We start from the raw sequence: 18302 nt of genomic DNA, 5'->3' as shown, positions 1-18302 counted from the left end.
TATTAGAAAGAAAAATACAAACCAAAACCTTTACTTTCCTCTATTATCTCTTCCAACAGTGTGTCCTATTTTTCTCTCTTTCCTTCCTTTGACTTAATGAACGTGTGATCAGCACTTTCTCATCTCTCACCATCTTCCTAAGTCCCTTGCCTTCCCCATGTTATTGGAGTTGGTCTCGAAGATCACCAGTGATACACCATTTGCCAGATCCAGTTGCTTTTAGTCATTCTCATTCTTCTTGGCTTCTCAACCCCCAAAACCATTGATCACTCACTACTCAAATTCTTTCCTTGCTCTTCTGACTAGAATTACTCCATCTCTCTTCTTACCACTGTCTCATTCTCCTGATTAATATTGACATTTCCCAAAGTACAAATAGCTCTCTCAACTCAATTCTATTTCTCCCTTTCTGCAAATTCTCTCAAAGAACTCAAACTTTATACAGATAATACCTACATTTATGTATCTATCACTATCCTTTCTCTCAAGGTACAGTCATGCCAGGTGTCCCAAAAGCCTTAGTGATGTTTTCAGCAATGAAGACTTAAAATTGCAATAAGACACTTGGGACACTTTGTATTTATTTATTTTTTACTGAATAATTCTGTCCTTCTGTCATTTTAAACTTCATCCAGGCTTGAAATTTCTGAACCTTAGACTCTTTCTCACCACGCTTTCACAAAGTCAGTGTCATCAAGTTCTATTGATTTTCTTTTCATAACAAACATTACCGTCATAGAACTTTTCTATCCCCACTGTAACCAGCTTTGGTCAAGTCAGTATCACTTTAATGATTTCCATCCTTATTCATCTTTCTGTTTCTGTTTTCTCCTTCATGCAATTCTTCCTCCATACTTCCACAAGATTTATTTCACCAAAATATCATGTTTATCACATCACTCCTCCATTCAAAAATCTTTGATAGTTCCTTCCTCATTGCCTACAGAAGAGTGCATATCCCCTGTCTTGTCATTCAATCTCTGTTCTATCTTCCTTTCTAAACTGATCTCATTATTGTCCAAAGTGGATATTTTATTCCAAGCAGAGTAACATTTTCACTTTGCTTTTAATATTCTTTGCTTATTCCTACTTCTGTGAATTTACATTTGCTGCTTCCCTTGCCTCGGGAATGGGGCTTGGAGGGAGTCCTTTCCTCTCTATATGTTCAAACCCTTCCCAGCTTCCAAGGTTCCACTCAATTCTTACCTTCTCCATTATGCTTTCTTTAACCATGTCTTCCCTGGTAGATTTGCCAATGAATTCCAAAATAATCTACTCTGTAAATTGACTTAACAATTAACCTTATATTATATCTTATATTATTAATTATAATCTCATGTGTATATCCCATGTCTCCATAGTGAAATTAAATATCCAAGATAGAAGAGAAGCTTACTTTTCTTTGGAGCACTATAGCTATGGAAATAAAAAACTTTTTTTCGTACCATAATGTAAAAGCAGAAATAGAAAGGAAGACTATTTTGCAATTGGACTGACCTGTCCTATGTGTCCATTGACATATAGGCATATCTATATGGAGAGGATTCTTAGCTGTGTAATTTTGGGCATGGTACTCATTCACCTCAGCCTTTCATTTTTTCTTCTATAAAATGAAGTATAAGAAAAGCCTATGCATCCACCTGTACATACATTCATCTCTGAAATAGACTATACAAATATATAAATAAATACTCATCTAGATTCCAGAGGTGTTTCTGTGTATTGAATTAAATTTTAAAAAAAGAATCATACCAAGGTCTTTCCCTAGATGCATTGGGGGCAGGCTGATCAGACACAGACACATTTTAATCTTATTCACACGGGTGAAAAAACTTTCCTCTTCACCAAGAAACAAGTACTGTACAGACGTTCCATCAACTCTGTGAAAAATTTCTGAAACCCTCTCCTAGATTTCTGTCTGCCAAAATGCCTGCTGACTGCAAATGAGCACAAAATGTCAGCTTTTGTTATTTGGAGCACTAATGATGGATTTGAGATATTACTATAACTTTGATTCCAGGATTCATTAATGTTATTTAACTGACAGAATTTCAAGTCCTCATAACAGAGAAATGATATTTCTAATAGGAACAATGATTAAACCAGATTATTTCAATGGATTTGATGCCCTGAAGAATACATACATATTTTAAATTGGGAGGTAGTTGGAGATTCAAATCAAGTTAGAAAAATAATTTCTTCTCACAAGGACTAGAATTTCTGAAAAATCTGGGGTGTTTTCCTGATGATTTTGAATAACGGATTTAATTCATTTTGTGATTTGAATTCCTTCTACTATGTTATCCCACAGGCACACAACTTTAGTAACTGACCTTTCATGGAAAATGAGAGTTAGAATTTTAAAAGATTAACCTTTAATTTTCTACTTCACCAAGAAATGTACACTAAAAGTTGAAATAATCCTAATGTAAATTAAGGAAAAAACAATTAATTAAAACAATAATAAAACAAAGAAAATTTAGTGCAAACCCTTGTTTAGCTTACCACCACACCCCTTCTCTTCATTTGGAGATTCAACTGTCTGTATGGTCACAGTCCTACTGCATGATATAGTCAGTTTTCTGAATGTTAGAAACCACTGAACAGGTAGGTGACTGAGTGGATAGAGAATTGTGCTTGGAGTCAGGAAGGACTGATTTCAAATCCTGTCTCCTTCACTTACTAGCTGTATGACTTTGGACAAGTTACTTTGCCTCAGTTTCCTCTACTGTAAAATGGGGATCTTAGTAGCACATTCCTCCCAGGGTTGTTCTGAGGAGCAAATGAAATAATATTTATAAAGCACTTAGTATAGTACCTGGCACATAGTAGATACTTAAATTCTTGCTCCTGTCTTTACCCATGAACAGAAAGGTGAAGAGACTTCCTCAACAGGTCATTCCAGTAACTCAATAGTAACAGAAACTAGTTAACTGTAATCTAAGTCTAGTCTCAGAACATACCAGAGGAAACTAACTGGAAAACTTTGTAAAGCAGGGTTTCCTTTAGGAGATAAGAACATCAAGTTAATGATATCTAACATTCAGACAGTGCCTTTCTTCTGAAGGATCAAAAAGTTATAATGACTTCAGTGCTCATCCCCCTTATGGTAATTGCTCATTAAAGCAATTATTAAATACATCTCTCCAGCAAGCTTAGAATTTCACTATTTTTGAAGTGACAGTCAACAGCCTCAAGAAAGAGACCTGGTCACAGGAGGTATGCCAACCTGCCTTGTAGCCCTGAAATAGACAGGATGTTGAGCAAAGATCCCTACTGTTAGAGTGGCAAACACAAAGAGTTCAACTAATACAATAAGTCTTAATACCAGGTGTGGTTGAGAGCTCCCCTCCCCACTCCCAAATCCTTTTTTCTTATATCCATGAAGGATTCTCTACCTGTCCCTTCCCCCCCCAACAATGTTGCCTCCAAATTGGTTAGAAAGAATAATATCTGTAATCATGTGATACTGGAACATGAGTGAATATCCTTTTCCCAAATGATGGCAGTTTATTATCCCTGTCCATTTTCTTTGTGGCTTCATTTTTTCCTTTTCTTTTCTCTAGTTCTGTTCCAGTCATTCATTCAACAAACATTATTGATTGCCTCCTATGTGCCAGAAAGGGGGGTAGTTACATTCTGCCTCTCTATAGAGGCAGAATGAAATGATCCTTGCCATAAAGTAACTTATAGTCAATCAAATAAAAAATATATTGAATGTCAATTATTGTGACTTCAATTAACCCCCAAAATTGAATTTCTGCCTGAAAAGAATTGAATATTTTATGAAATTTAGGACCCTGTCCTGATGCTTTCACACATTAGAATTTTATTCCTTTTGTGGCTTAAACTGTATCCACCACGTGATCACATAGGAACAAATCTTCCCAGGTGGGTCCTGATGAGTTCAAATTATGTCTTGCCTTATGTAGAAACTTGTATTTAAATTTGCCCAATTCCAGATTATATTTTGTAAAATATGATAATTGGTTCCAATCCACTGGAAATATTTAGTGTATACTTGAATGATGGAACTACTTCAGGAGATTACTTATTTGTACTAATCAGGACAGAGCTATCGTAAGTGATTTTTGAAGCAAAGCCAGTGATTTAAAGTGTAGGATAAGATCGACTTTACATTTGTTTTTCCCTATGAGTCCAAGAAGGAGTTTAGTGGAGCAAGAGATCACCTAAGGATAGAGAATGTTAATTTAACAAAAAATATTAAATTATTTACTATAAACAATATTGAACATCAGTACAACTAATAAAATCTGCTCCATGAAGATTACATTTAAATTAAATTAATTTATTTCAACACAAAATATAACAACTCTTCAGGCACTCTCAGTTTCCTTTGGATTTTTTTCTTTGTTCATTTTCACTCACTTTTTCCATTTATGTGGATATAATGTCTTCAGTTTTTTCTGATTTTGCTTTTCTACTTTGCATTATTTCATTAAGATCTTTTCAGATTTTCTTATACTCTTCATACTTGTCAGTCTTAATTGCATTATAACATTACATTACCTTAATATGCTACAAGCTTTTTTTTTTTACATTTAGGTTGCTTCCAGATATTTTCTTTTCTTTCACAATTATATACAGTGCTTCTATGAGAATCAACAGAAAGCTTTTTACATTTTTGATAATTCTTTCAGGGTGGATATATGGAGTTGAGAGGGAAGGGAGGGTAGGGTGTTAAGGATAGGCTTGATGATGGACACATTTCATGTTCAATTTTAGGATGAAATGATGCATTATTGTTCCCATTGAATCAGTCTGTATCACCTCATAAATCCACTCACAACATTAATAGATCTAACCCCAATAGTCTAAGTAAAGTTATAGTTTTGGAGAAGGCAATCTCTATGATCCTTTTCTGCACCAGTTATACTAGCCTTGTGTTTCTATACAGAACAGCTACATTGTTTCAGCTCTCGTGCTCTGCTTAGCTGACATTTGGCATTAGCTTTATGACTCTCACCCAAACAGTTATCCACTACTACTATTAGGATAAGTTCCATTACATTTATCCCCACACACAGGGCTTGCATTCTTGCTCCCAATAATGACCAGAATCTTCTGATCAGACTCCTTATGTGAGGCCCCATGGAATCACTGGAAAACAAGTCCTACTGATATATCCACTGCAACAATAATAACTATCAAGCAATTGATTGGCTAATATGTATTAAGTGCCTACTAAGTGCCATGCATTGTGATAAATAATCAGTAGCATTTATGGGGCACCATAGATTTCAAAGCACTTTTAATAATTATTACATCTTAAATTCACTACAACTTTGTGAGTTAGGTGGTAGAAGTATATTTATCCCCCAGACTGGAAAGTCAAAGGAAAACAGAGGAACAAGTGTAAAAATGGGACTAGATGATGCATCAGTGGGGCAATAATTGTACAAATGTACAAAAAAGAGAGAACAAAGGCTGAAGTCATGAATTATAATTCAGCACTTAGATCTTCTGGAGGCCTGATGAAGAAGACATGTTATAATATAGAAATGAAAGGACCAGTGAAGACGACTGACAAAGCAGTACAGCCCTACTCTCCCCACTCTGTTCCAATAAAAATGTAAGAAGAATGTCAGCCTCAGTCATGATTGAGGAAATCTAAAAAGAAACCATAGTAAGCCATTATTCTAGCCAGAGATCGTGAATTTGGCCCAGAGGCACTGACTGGGTGCGAACTATATAAATCACATGGCTCAAACACTTTGTTACTCTGATGCTAGAGAAGGTTCATGATTTAATTTGCAGATCCTGATCATGTGTGTATTTATAAATTCATGCCTCTGACATCAGAACATGATCTAGGACTCTGCCCAAGTTTGAGTGACCAAGTCAGAGTGTTTGGAACCATGTGTTTGCCTATAGCTCTGTTACTCTCAAATTACCAGGCCTCCTAGTTGCTAGGAGCTGGGAATATAAATATAAACAAAAAGAAAGATAATCCCTACCCTCAATGATCTTATATTATGATGGAGAAGATGATACATAAAAAGAAGCTGAAAAGGGTTGGGGGCTGGGAAGAGAAAAGAACATTATATAGAAGTAAAGAGGAGTTAAGCCTGATGAGAAATGCCTAGATGGCTGTCTGGACACCTTTCTTAGATGAAGGTTCTGGGAAGAGCCCTCTGCCATCCAATTTGAGAGAGGAACCCTAGGGACAGAGTACTTAAGAAGTATGAGTTCTAGAGATGAAATGATCTTCCATTGTGGAAAAGTAGTAAGAAAGAGTTAGTGAAGAGCCACAGCCAAGATTGTACAAGATTTAGTAGCTATCATAATAGACACATTTTATTGATCACAAGGAAGAAAAAAAAATTAAGTGAAGGTACATTGAAGAAATGATTAAATTTATTAATTAGCTAAATAATTTAATTTCAAAGAATAATAGAATTGTAAAGGGCAACTCAAAGAACCACAATTTTATTAAATATAGCAGCTAATTTTATGCTAATGTATAATTAAAAATAATGACAAGAAGACAAAATATTTGAAATGCAAAAGCTCTCCTTAGGGGACAATTCATATCTATTTTCATTAACAAAAGCCAGAAAAAAAGTGCTAGATGAATTGCGTACGCAACTAAAAAGAGATAGAAAACCAACTAATTTTAAAACAAACAATGAAATAGAAATTTTAGAAATCTAAGAAGTGTAAATTATAAACAAAACAAAAAGAGTAACAATGAACTGATCAATAAAACTAAGAGCTGGGATTTTTGAGAGTTGTAGAGAAAAATAGATGAGCCATATGTTATTTTCTTTAAAAAAGAAACAAAACACAAATTATAACTATCAAAAATGAAAAAAAGGTAAAATCATAACAAATTAAGAAGAAAAAAGAATATTGCTCAAAATTATTTTGCCCAACTAACTGTCAATAGTGGATGAATATTTATAAAAATACAAAATGGTCAAATTAACTGTATAAGAAATATAGCATTTAAATGACCCCAATTTCATAAAAAGAAATTAAATGACGTATAACTGAACTCCAAAAGGAAGGAAAATCTTATGCATTTACAATAAAATTCTATCAAATATTCACATAGTAATTAATTCCAACATTGTAAAAAATATCTGAAAAAATGGCAAAAGAATGTGGATGTCATACTTAAACCAAAGTGTTTCAAAACACTGACAGAAAGCTGTAGATCAATATCTTTAAAGAATATTTATTCAAACCTTTGTAAACTACATATTAGCAAATAAGCTATATCAGCATTACAAAAAGATTAAATGCTACTACCAGATTGTATTTATATTTATATTATCAACATGAGATTGGGTTATATCAGGAAAACTATAAACGTAATAGACCATATTAATAAGAAGAAGAATAAAAATTCTGTGATTATATCAATAAATGCAGAAAAAGCTTTTGGCAAAATACAACATCCATCTCTATGTAAAACAACAGTAAGAACACTAGAAAATATAAGAATAAGTGGATCTTCTAAAATATGGTAAATCAGATTTATCTAGAATAAAGAGCCAACATTACAGATAACTGGAAACCTTCCTAATAAGAACTAATGTAAAGCAAGTGTATTCATTATTACCAATATTATTTGATATGGTATAATAAAGCAAGCCATAAGAATAAGATAAAATTTTTAAATAGAAGGAATACATAGAGAGGGGGAAAAATTATATATATATATATATATATATTTTGGTTAATGATATGATGATTCATTTAGAGACCCATAAAGTCAACTAAAAATTGAAATAAAAACTCAACCCAGTAGCATGATATAAAATAAGTCCAAGAAATTATCAGAATTTCTGTCTATAACCAACACAATGTAGTAGGAGGAGAAAGAAAGAAAAATTCCACTTAAAAGAATTACAAAAATTTATAAAATACTTGGCAATGTACTTACCAGGATACATAAGGACTATATCATATCAACTTATACTTAATGCAAATATAGACCTAAACAATTGGAGAAATATTAATCCCTCATTGAAAGGTCAAACAAATAAAATAAAAATTCTACCTAAATTATTTTATCTATTTAGTGCCATACCAATGAAATTGTCAAAGAATTACTTTGTAGAATAATAAAAATTATGAAATTCATATTATTGTTTTTGATTCGTTTCAGTTGTAACCCTATTTTGGGTTTTCTTAACAAAGATACTGGAGTGGTTTACTATTTTCTTCTCTAGCTTACTTTATGGATGGGGAAACTGAGACACACAGGGTTAAATGACTTGCTCAGCATCACATAGCTACTAAGTGTCTGAGGCTGGATCTGAACTCACAACGATGAGGCTTCTTGATCCCAGCCCTGGTGTTCTATCTAAGGTGCCTCCTACTTACTAACATCTTAAGAAACTTGAAACCTAAGAATTTTGAGGGAAATAATGAATAAAGTGAGAGGTTATATAGCCTATAGTTTCAGTTCTCAAACTCAAAAGCAATAAACATCAAAATGATCTGGTACTAGGTAAGAGGTTGATTAGTAGAACAAACTAGATCCACAATATAGAGGGAAAAAATAGTATTTTAACCTACTGTTCCATCAACCTAAAAGGTCCTTGCTCCAAGGATAAGAACTCACTGCTTAAAAACCATTGGAAAAAATGGAAAGCATTGTGGCAGAAATGAGGTATCAACCAATATCTTATACCATATAGCAAAATAAACTCTAAATTGATGTATGGCAGATATAAAAGGTCATATCATAAATAAGTTAAAGGAGCAAGGAAGAAATGAATTTTCAGATTTTCAGGATAGAGAAAGAGCTCTTGACTAAACAAGGCACAGGGAGAATCACATCAGAGGAAATGTGTAATTTTGATTATATATAATTAAAAATGTTTTCATAAATAAAACCAATGCAGTTGATAATGTAAGGGAACTATAAAATTGAAGAAAAATACATTTGCACCATTTCTCTGATAAATGTAATTTTCAAGATATATGGGAAAGTGATTCAAATTTATAATACTAGCTGTTATCAAAATGATAAATGATTAAAGGATACTAACAGGTAGTATTCCAAGGAAGAATCCAAACTATAAATGACTATATGTGTATATCTATATATAATCCAAATCACCAATAATTAGAGAAATGAAAATTAAAGCAACTATGAGTTTCCATCTCATAACCACCATGCCAACAAGGTTGATTAATAAAAAGGAAAACAATAAATGGAGTGGCTTTGGGAAAACAAATATATAGATGTACTGTCAATGGATCTATGGGTTGGTAAAACTATTCAAAAAAGCAATTTGGAGCTATGCCAGAAAGAGCAACGATAATGTTAATAATAATAATTAAAAGTAATGATAATAATTTGACCCATAAATACCATTACTAGCTCTATACTTCAAAGAAGCAAGAGAAAAGAAAAGGACATATATGTACAAAAATATTTATAGTAGCTCTTTTTTTATGATGTCAAAGAACTGGACACTAAAGGGATGCCCATTAATTAAGGAATGACTGGATAATTTGTAGTATATGAATTTAATGGAAGACTGTTGTGACATAAAAAAATTCCCCAAAGGGACAGCTTCAGAGAAACTTGGGTTGACCTACCTATGAGCAATTAATATTTCTCTAATTATTTAGTTCTGTCCTTTTTTATGTAAAGTGTGTTTTGTAATTTTGAACATATAGTTATTATGTATCTTGCATTTAGACCCTTTAGTTATTTTAAATGGAATTTCCCTTTTTATCTCTTCTTGCTCAATTTTGTTGATAATATACAGAAATACTGATGTGGGTTTATTTTATATACTACAACTTTAAAGAAGTTGCTAGTTGTTTTAGTTAGTATTTGTTTTAGTTGACTCTCTAGAGTTCTTTAATTAAAACCATGACATCATCTGTAAAAAGTGATAACTTTGTTTCTTTACCTAAACTTATGTTCTCAATTTCTTTGTCTTGTCCTCACCATAACTATATTGCTTAGAAGTTAGCTAGGTGAGCTGGAGTCAGAAAGACCTGAGTTTAAATCCAGCTTCAGACATTTAGTAGCTGGTTGATCCTGGGCAAGTCACTTATCCTCTGTCTGCTTAAGTTTTTTTTTTCCTTTTGTAAATCGAGGATAATAATAGCATCTATCTCCCATAGCTATTGTGAGAAGAAAATGAGAAAATATTTGGAAAGTGCTTTGAAAACCTTAAAGTGCTATATAAATACTAGCTATTCTTATTACCTGATACTTATTTTTTTCATTTTCATTTTATTTTTTATTTTTTGATGAAGCAATTGGGGTTAAGTGACTTGCCTAGGGTCACACAGCTAGTAGATGTCAAGTGTCTGATCTGAGACCAGATTTGAACTCAGGTCCTCTTGACTCCAAGAACAGTGCTCTATCCATATGTCACCTAGCTGCCCCATGATACTTAATTACTTTGATATAAAAATAACATTTATATAGGGTTAGACGTAAAAATGGTTAGAAAATACAGTTTAAGGCCAAAGAATGTTGGAGGCCAGCAGACTACTTGGAAGCATCACAAACATATAACTGTCTTTAAAAAAGAAACAATCATTGGGCATGGAGAACAATGAATACAAGCATAAAATAATGAAAATTAGTATATCCTATTCTATAAGGAAAAGTCTAGTTATCAATAGTACTTAGCAAAATATCCATAGTAAATATATATTTAAATCCATGCTAGTTTAAAGGTCACACTAAATCAGAGAAGCTTAGAGTTGTAAGAAAACTTCAAAGGGAACCTAATCCCAAGTATTTGGGCACACACACACACACACACACTGACACATATATAGACAAAAATATGCAGGAATCCTCACACTGTTTACAGAAGAAAGGTCAAAATGGATGAGTCATTTCGATATAAAGGATGATATCATAAGTAAATTAGGGGAGTATGAAAAATTTTATATATATATTGATAAGGGAAGAGTTCATGACCAAACAAGATAGAGAGGATAACATATAGTAAAATGATTAATTTTAAGTACATTAAATTTAAAAGGTTTTGTACAAACAAAGCTAATGCAGCCAGAATTAGAAAGAAAGTAGGAAACTGGGAAAAAATTATAGCAAGTTTCTCTGATAAAGGCCTCATTTCTCAAATATATAGGGAACCGAGCCAAATTTACCAAAAAAAAAAAAAGGGGGGGTGGATCCGTTCCACAACTGATAAATGTCCAAAGTAGTTTTCAGAAGACATCAAAGCTATCCATAGTCACATAAAAAAATACTCTAAATCACTACTGATTAGCGAAATGCAAATTCAAAATCTCTGAGATCCTACCTCAGACCTATTAGGTTGGTGAACATGACAAAAAATGAAAATTACAAATGCTATAAGGGATGTGGAAAAATGGGGACACTAATGCACAGTTGGTGGAGTTGTAGAGAACAATTTAGAAGTATACCCAAAGGGCCACAAAAACTATGCATACTCTTTAACTCAACCATAACACTATTGTAGTCTGTATCCCAAAGAGATCAAAGCAAAGGGAAAAGGAGATATTTGTACAAAAATATTTATAGCAGCACTTTTTGTGATGGCAAAAGAATTGGAAATTTAGGGAATGCCCATTAATTGAGGAATGGCTGAACATGTTATTTTATATGATTGTGATGGAATACTATTGTGTTATATGAAATGATGAGCAGGATGATTTCAGAAAAACCTAAAATGCTTTATATGAATTGATTCTAAGTGAAGTGAGTAGAACCAGGTGAACATTGTACACAGTAATAGCAATATTTTAAGGACAATCAATCATGAAAGACTTAGCTACTCTGATCAAGACAATTCTGAAGTACCCATGATGAAAATCATGCTATCCACCTGAAGAAAGAGAACTACTAAACTTTCAGTGCTAATTAAAGCATACATTTTCACTTTCTTTTTCTTGCTTTTTTTTTATGTCTGTGTTTTCTCTTGCAACATGAGTGATATGGAAATATATTTTGCACAACTTCACATGTACAATAGATATCATATTACTGATTTTTTTCAAGAGATGGGAGAGGGGCAGGAGGGAGGGAGAGAATTTGGAATTCAAAATTTTATAATAAATGTTAATTTTTTAATGTATTTGGAAATATTTAATGAAATAAAAACATATTTTAAAAAATAATATGAAGTAATCTTTTTTTCCTTCATCAGCCACACATAATCATCTAACCTAAATATCTAAAAACATCCCATTTCATTTTTGGAAAACTCCAATTATAAAAATTTTCTTTACCTCAGGACTAAATCTGACTTTTCACAATTACCACTCTTTTTCAATTTGAATTTTTCAATCCAAGAATAGGATTTTACATTTTTACTCACTGTATTCTGTCTCACCATTCCAAACTCTCAAGATTTTTTGTGGATTCAATTTTTTTCTTTAAAGTATTAACAATGTGTCAGTATTCTATCACCTGAAAATATCATAGGTATGTCATCTTGGCTTTCATTCATGTCATTGATGAAAATAATGCATAGCATAAGCAAGGCAAAGTAAAAAGAACATAGGCTCTGGAATCAGAGGACCTGGGTTCAAATGACACCTCTAGCTTTTTAAATCTCAAGTGTACCACTTAACCATCCTGCCATTAGTTTCTTCAACTCTAAAATGAGACAATTATATTAGATCACCTTTGAGATCCCTTCAGATACTCTCCTAGAGGCTGTGCAATGTCACAAAAGTTCAGATCACATGTTTTTACTGGGTGGATTCCAATAAGAAGTATGTATATGTATAGATGATCCAGTAATTTCATTGTTATAGAGAATTCCTGAGGCAGCTATGTGGTGCAGTGGCTGAAGCACTGGGCTTGGAATCAAGACTTATCTTCATGAGTTCAAATTTGGCCTCAGACTCTTATTAGCTGTGTGACTTGGGCAAGTCACTTAACCATTTGCTTCTGTTGCTCATCCATAAAATGAGTTGGAGAAGGAAATGGCAAACCACTCTAATACCTTTACCAAGAAAACCTTAAAATGGGGTCCCAAAGAGTTGGACATAAATAGAACAACTGAAAGAGAAGTCCTAGTGAAGATATTCCTTCCAATGCCAATCAGCAACTACTGTGTAATTTTATGGGGTACTAAGAAGTAAAATGACTTTTACAAGGCACCAAGGCCAGTATGTTTCAGAGGGATGGCCTGGTAAATATTGCTTGGTTATTATTCATGCAAAACAGAGGAAAGAAGGAAAGAATGCAGGAATTGTCAATTTGGAAACAAGACAGTTTTCTTTATAAGAAGTAGAATGAATATTATTTAAAATTTAAGCTGAGTTCAAAAACTAGTTATATAATTATGAGTAAGTTATGAATGTTATAAGGATTAAAATAGGTAACATATTTGCTTCCTAATATTTTGCACTAATAAAACTAAGGAAACATAATTGACTTTGTAAGTATAATGTGTTAAATGGTAGTATAATGAAAGTGAAATTGTTTGTATGAAATCTGAACAAAAAACATAAAGAGTAGAATATAAATCTCTACAGAGAGATCATTGTTGGAGAATAGTTGATCACCATTCCAACATGTACAGTTTTTTAAAAAAGTGGTTGAGATTAATCAGACAATCTTATAGAGTATAAAATTACATTTACCATTAAGGATATTTAATAATTGTATTTTGTCTAATGAATATATGAAAGTGTATGTTTTCCTTTACAAAATAAAGTTAATTTTCCAGATAAATGTTTGCTCTCGAGGAGTTCAAAATCTGAGACAGATTACACTGATGTTCATGATATTTTTAATATTCATCTCTTCTTTATTTACAAGGCCAATACTCTACCTCAAATCTTCATCATTTTTCACCTGTACAATTGCAATATGCTCTTAACTGAGCTCCACTGCTTCTAGTCTCTTCTGTTCCAATCCAACTTCCACACAGCTGCCAAATTGATATTCCTAAGGAACAGGCTGTTCTTGTCAGTGTCATGACTAAAAGCCTTCAGTGTCTCCCTATTGCTCAAAGGATAAAATACAAACTAACCAGCCTAGCACTGATAAACTTCCACACCCTACTTCCCGCCTATATTTCAGTATAACATAATGTAATATGATGTGATAATTCTATGTTGTCCTATTGTATCACATCTCATCAACCAAGTTGTATTGTATCGTATTGTATCATGTCATGCCATGTCATGTCATGTTATGTTATATTATGTTGTATTATATTTATTATATTATAATTTCCTCTCACAAACTCTATGTTCTAGACAAACTAGACTACTGTTTGTCCCAAACTCAGCCTGTCTCCTGCTAACTTGATGCCATTGCATAAGTGCCTGTTTCCCATGCTTGGAATACACTCGATCTTCATTTTTACCTCTGCATCTTAGACTCCCTAGATGACCTTGAGATTTTCTCAGATGCCACATTCAATGGAAAACTTTTTTCTGATTTTACCAGTTCTCACTGTTCTCTCCCTCATGATATAGCTTTGTATTTTTTTATCCATACATATGCTATAAATCCATATTGGAATGCATATCCAAATTTTGAGTATTAACTTCATTTATTTAAAAATTGACTGAGTAGTATTGGTCACTGGTTTTAATGTATTGGAAAGATATACATACACATACATACATGGGCACACATGCATGCACACACAAAGCTTCCTTATAAACTGTCAAGATTAAACTAGTTTAACCAGTGCTCTGCACATAGTAAGTGCTTAATAAATGTTTGCTGAATTGGACTTACAACTTATTTTCTGCTCGTACTAAATGGACTTTATATTTGAAAGGGAATTTGTGGAATTCTTTAGATATTTGACTTCATCGTGCATAATAGTTCAGTTAATTCTGTATTCAGTGTTTAGAAGGAAGGCTTAACTTAAATGATTCCTGTTTCAGAAATAAGCACATTGTTATAATGATTTAAAGACCAGTATTGGAGAGGGGTATGATTTAGAAAATTCATTATAAATGTATAAACACTTGCACCAAACCAGCCAACCTCTTTTTTTTGATCAGTTGATGTTAATGTTCTGATTTTTTTTTTGTATCTTGTTGCTGAAAATATTTTTTGCACTTCAGCACATCAAGTTACAGAAAAAAAAAAACATGCTATAGCTCTGCAGTAGAAAGTCAGCTCCTTGAAGGCAGGGCTCTTTCATTTTTTTTTTTTGTATACCATCCAACTGGCACATTATATTATATAAATGCTGGCTGAATTGAAATTAATTATAAAAAAACATAAAGGACATCCAAAAGACTAAGGATAAAATAATATATTATTGTTTCAGGATGTCATAAAAAAGTTATTTGGAGAAAGAACAGATAAAAATATTTTTAAGAGGGATAAGAGAGTAGAAGAGAGGAGCCAAGATGGTGGAACAAGCAGGAAATCACCAGAACTGTCCCACATTCACCTCCAAACAAGTATAAAATAGCTCCCCAAAATGAATTCTTGAGCAGAACCAGCAAAAAGATGGGTGAAAAAATCTTGTAGCCCAAGAAACTTAGAAGGTCAACAGGAAAGGTAAGTCTCACTTGAGTAAAGAGGGAGCACAGACTAAGAAGGAATTGGCCCAGCAAGCCAGCAGGAGGCCCTGAGCTCCACCACAGTGCCAGGAGAGCAGGTAAATGCCAACGCCAGGACCGCTACCCTTGAGCTTCAGCACAGAATGGACAGATGCCATTGCAGGGACTCCCACATGCTTCAGCACAGTGCCATGAGAGTTGTCAGACTCCTTCTACACTACGCAGCATCAGCCACCCTCCACCCCCACTTTCATTGCTGTACACAGCAAGACCCCCCAGAATCCCAATGCAGTACAGTGGTCCTCCTGGGGCCTCAGTGTTGTGCCAAGCCAGACCCCTGCAGCCTCCAGCAGCACCAGTTACCTCCCATCTCATCCCACCCCCTCAGCAAAGCATCAAATGGAAGGGTCCTCCATGGGCCTCAGGGAAGCACCAGTACAGCATCAGACAAACAGCCAGAGCCTATAGCCCCTGACACAAGAAGCTTTGGTCAGTGACCCTCCCACCCCAGAAGCAAAGCTTAAATTTAAAAATAAGGAAAGATCCAGGAAAAGATGAACAAAAAACAAACAAGCAAAGCCAAAACAAAATGAAAGACGCTGACCATGGTAGGTTATTATGATGACAAGGACAGTCTGACAAACTCAGAAGAGGACAACAATGTCAAAATGTCTATATGCAAAACCCCACAGAAAAATGGGAATTGGACTCATGTCAAGAAAGAACACATAGAAGAGCTCAAAACTTTAAAATTCAAGTAAGAGAGGTAGAAGGAAAATTGGGAAAAGAAATGAGAGTGATATAAGAGAAGCATAAAAAAAGTGTTAACTTGAAAAAAGAAAACAACTCCTTAAAAAAGTATAATCGGCCAAATGGAAAAGGAGGTACAATAGCTGACTAAAAAAAACATAATTCCTTAAAAATTAGAATTGGGCAATTGGAAGCTAATGATTCTATGAGGCATTAAGAATCAATCAAACAAAAGTAAATGAATGAAAAAATAGAAGAAAATGTTAAATACCTCATTGGAAAAACAACTGACCTGGAAAATAAATCTAGGAGAGATAATTTAGAAATCACTGGACTATCTGAAAGCCATAACCAGAAGGAGGAGCTGGACATCTTACTCCAAGAAATGATCAAGCTGTTCTGACATACTAGAACCAGAGGGTAAAATAGACATTGAAAGAATACATCAATCACCTGCTGAAAGAGAACCTAAAAAGAAAACTCCCAGGAATATTATAACCAAACTCCACAACTCCCAGGTCAAAGAAAAATATTGCAAGCAGCCAGAAAGAAACAATTCAGATATCAGGGTGCCACAGTTAGCAGCTGTAACTAAAAGATCAGAGGTTGTGGAAATGATATTACTGTAGACAAAGGAGCTAAAACTACAACCAAGAATCACCTACCCAGTGAAATTGAGCAAAATCTTTCAAGGGAAAAAAATGGTCATTCAATGAAATAGAAAGCTTTCAAGCTTTCCTGAAGCAAGACCAGAGCCGAAAAAAAAAATATATTTTCAACATCAAGACTCAAGAGAAGCCTAAAAGGGTAAAAAGGAAAGAGAAAACAAGAGAGATTCTATAGGGCTAAACTGTTTACATCTCTACATGGGAAGATAATACTTGTAATTATTTCTTTTGTTTTTCACTAGGCAATGGGGTTAAGTGACTTGCTCAGAGTCACACAGCTAGTAGGTGTCAAGTGTCTCAGGTTGGATTTGAGGTTGGAGTCAGGTCCTCCTGACTCCAGGGGTGGTGCTCTATCCACTGCACCACCTAGCTGCCTTTGATACTTGTAATTTTTTAAGAATATATTACTAATAATGCATTTAGGAAGAGTATACCTATATAGAGGGTGCAAGTATAGGGTGCATCTGAGGGAATGACATAACAAAATTAACAAATGAGAAAGAGGATTGCACTGGGAGCAGAAAGAAGGGAGAGGTAGCATGGGGTAAATTATCTCACATGAAGAAGCACAAAAGACTTATTACAAGAGAAGATGGGAGGTAGGGTAGTGGGCATTGCTTGACCTTACTCTCATCAGAATTGGCTCAAAGAGGGAATAACATACACAATTAGTTGGATATAGAAATCTATCTTACTCTACAGGAAAGTAGGAGGTAAAGGGAGTAAGTAAAGAGATGGGGGACTGACAGATGGGAGGGTAGATTGAGCGAAGTGGTGGTCAGAGGAGAAAGACAGAGAGAGAGAGAGAGAGAGACAGACAGAGAGAGAGAGAGAGAGAATCTTCTCTCCACTGAAACTACAGTGCAATGCTTGAAATCAGAATTTTACATCCATTCACCAGGCATCAATTTATAAATAACCTTTAACTGAACTTCTTAAACCACAGATGCTGTTTTCATTTCAAGATGAAAAACTCATAAGACTCTTCATTTATATAGATAGATATAGATATATACTTATACTATCCACAGATATCAAAATATACATTACTATGTAATATGATTGTGAAATGGGTCCTGTGCTGTATGTTTGATTACTTTTTTTTTTGTTAGCCACAAATAATATCAAATATAGACTATATCCAGGCCACATGAAAGAGGCATCTGAGTCTGTTAGAGTATAAAGAAAGCTCTGTTGGCCAAGGGCAAAAGCTTAACAACAATAAAAGGGTGTCTTTTAAAGGCTTTTTATAAAGGTGGAAAAGTTCTGTGGTCATGTTTTCCAACTTTATGTATATTTATCTATCATTTTAATATAAACAGGGTGTATTTATGAAGCCTAAAGAAATAGGAAACAGATTCCCTGTTTTCAAAATGCCAAGACATATCTTCCAGGATG

Source organism: Phascolarctos cinereus, unplaced genomic scaffold (assembly GCF_003287225.1).
Source record: "Phascolarctos cinereus isolate Bilbo 61053 unplaced genomic scaffold, phaCin_HiC Scaffold_726;HRSCAF=1367, whole genome shotgun sequence".
Lineage (NCBI taxonomy): Eukaryota > Metazoa > Chordata > Mammalia > Diprotodontia > Phascolarctidae > Phascolarctos > Phascolarctos cinereus.
This window is presented reverse-complemented; position numbering follows the sequence as displayed.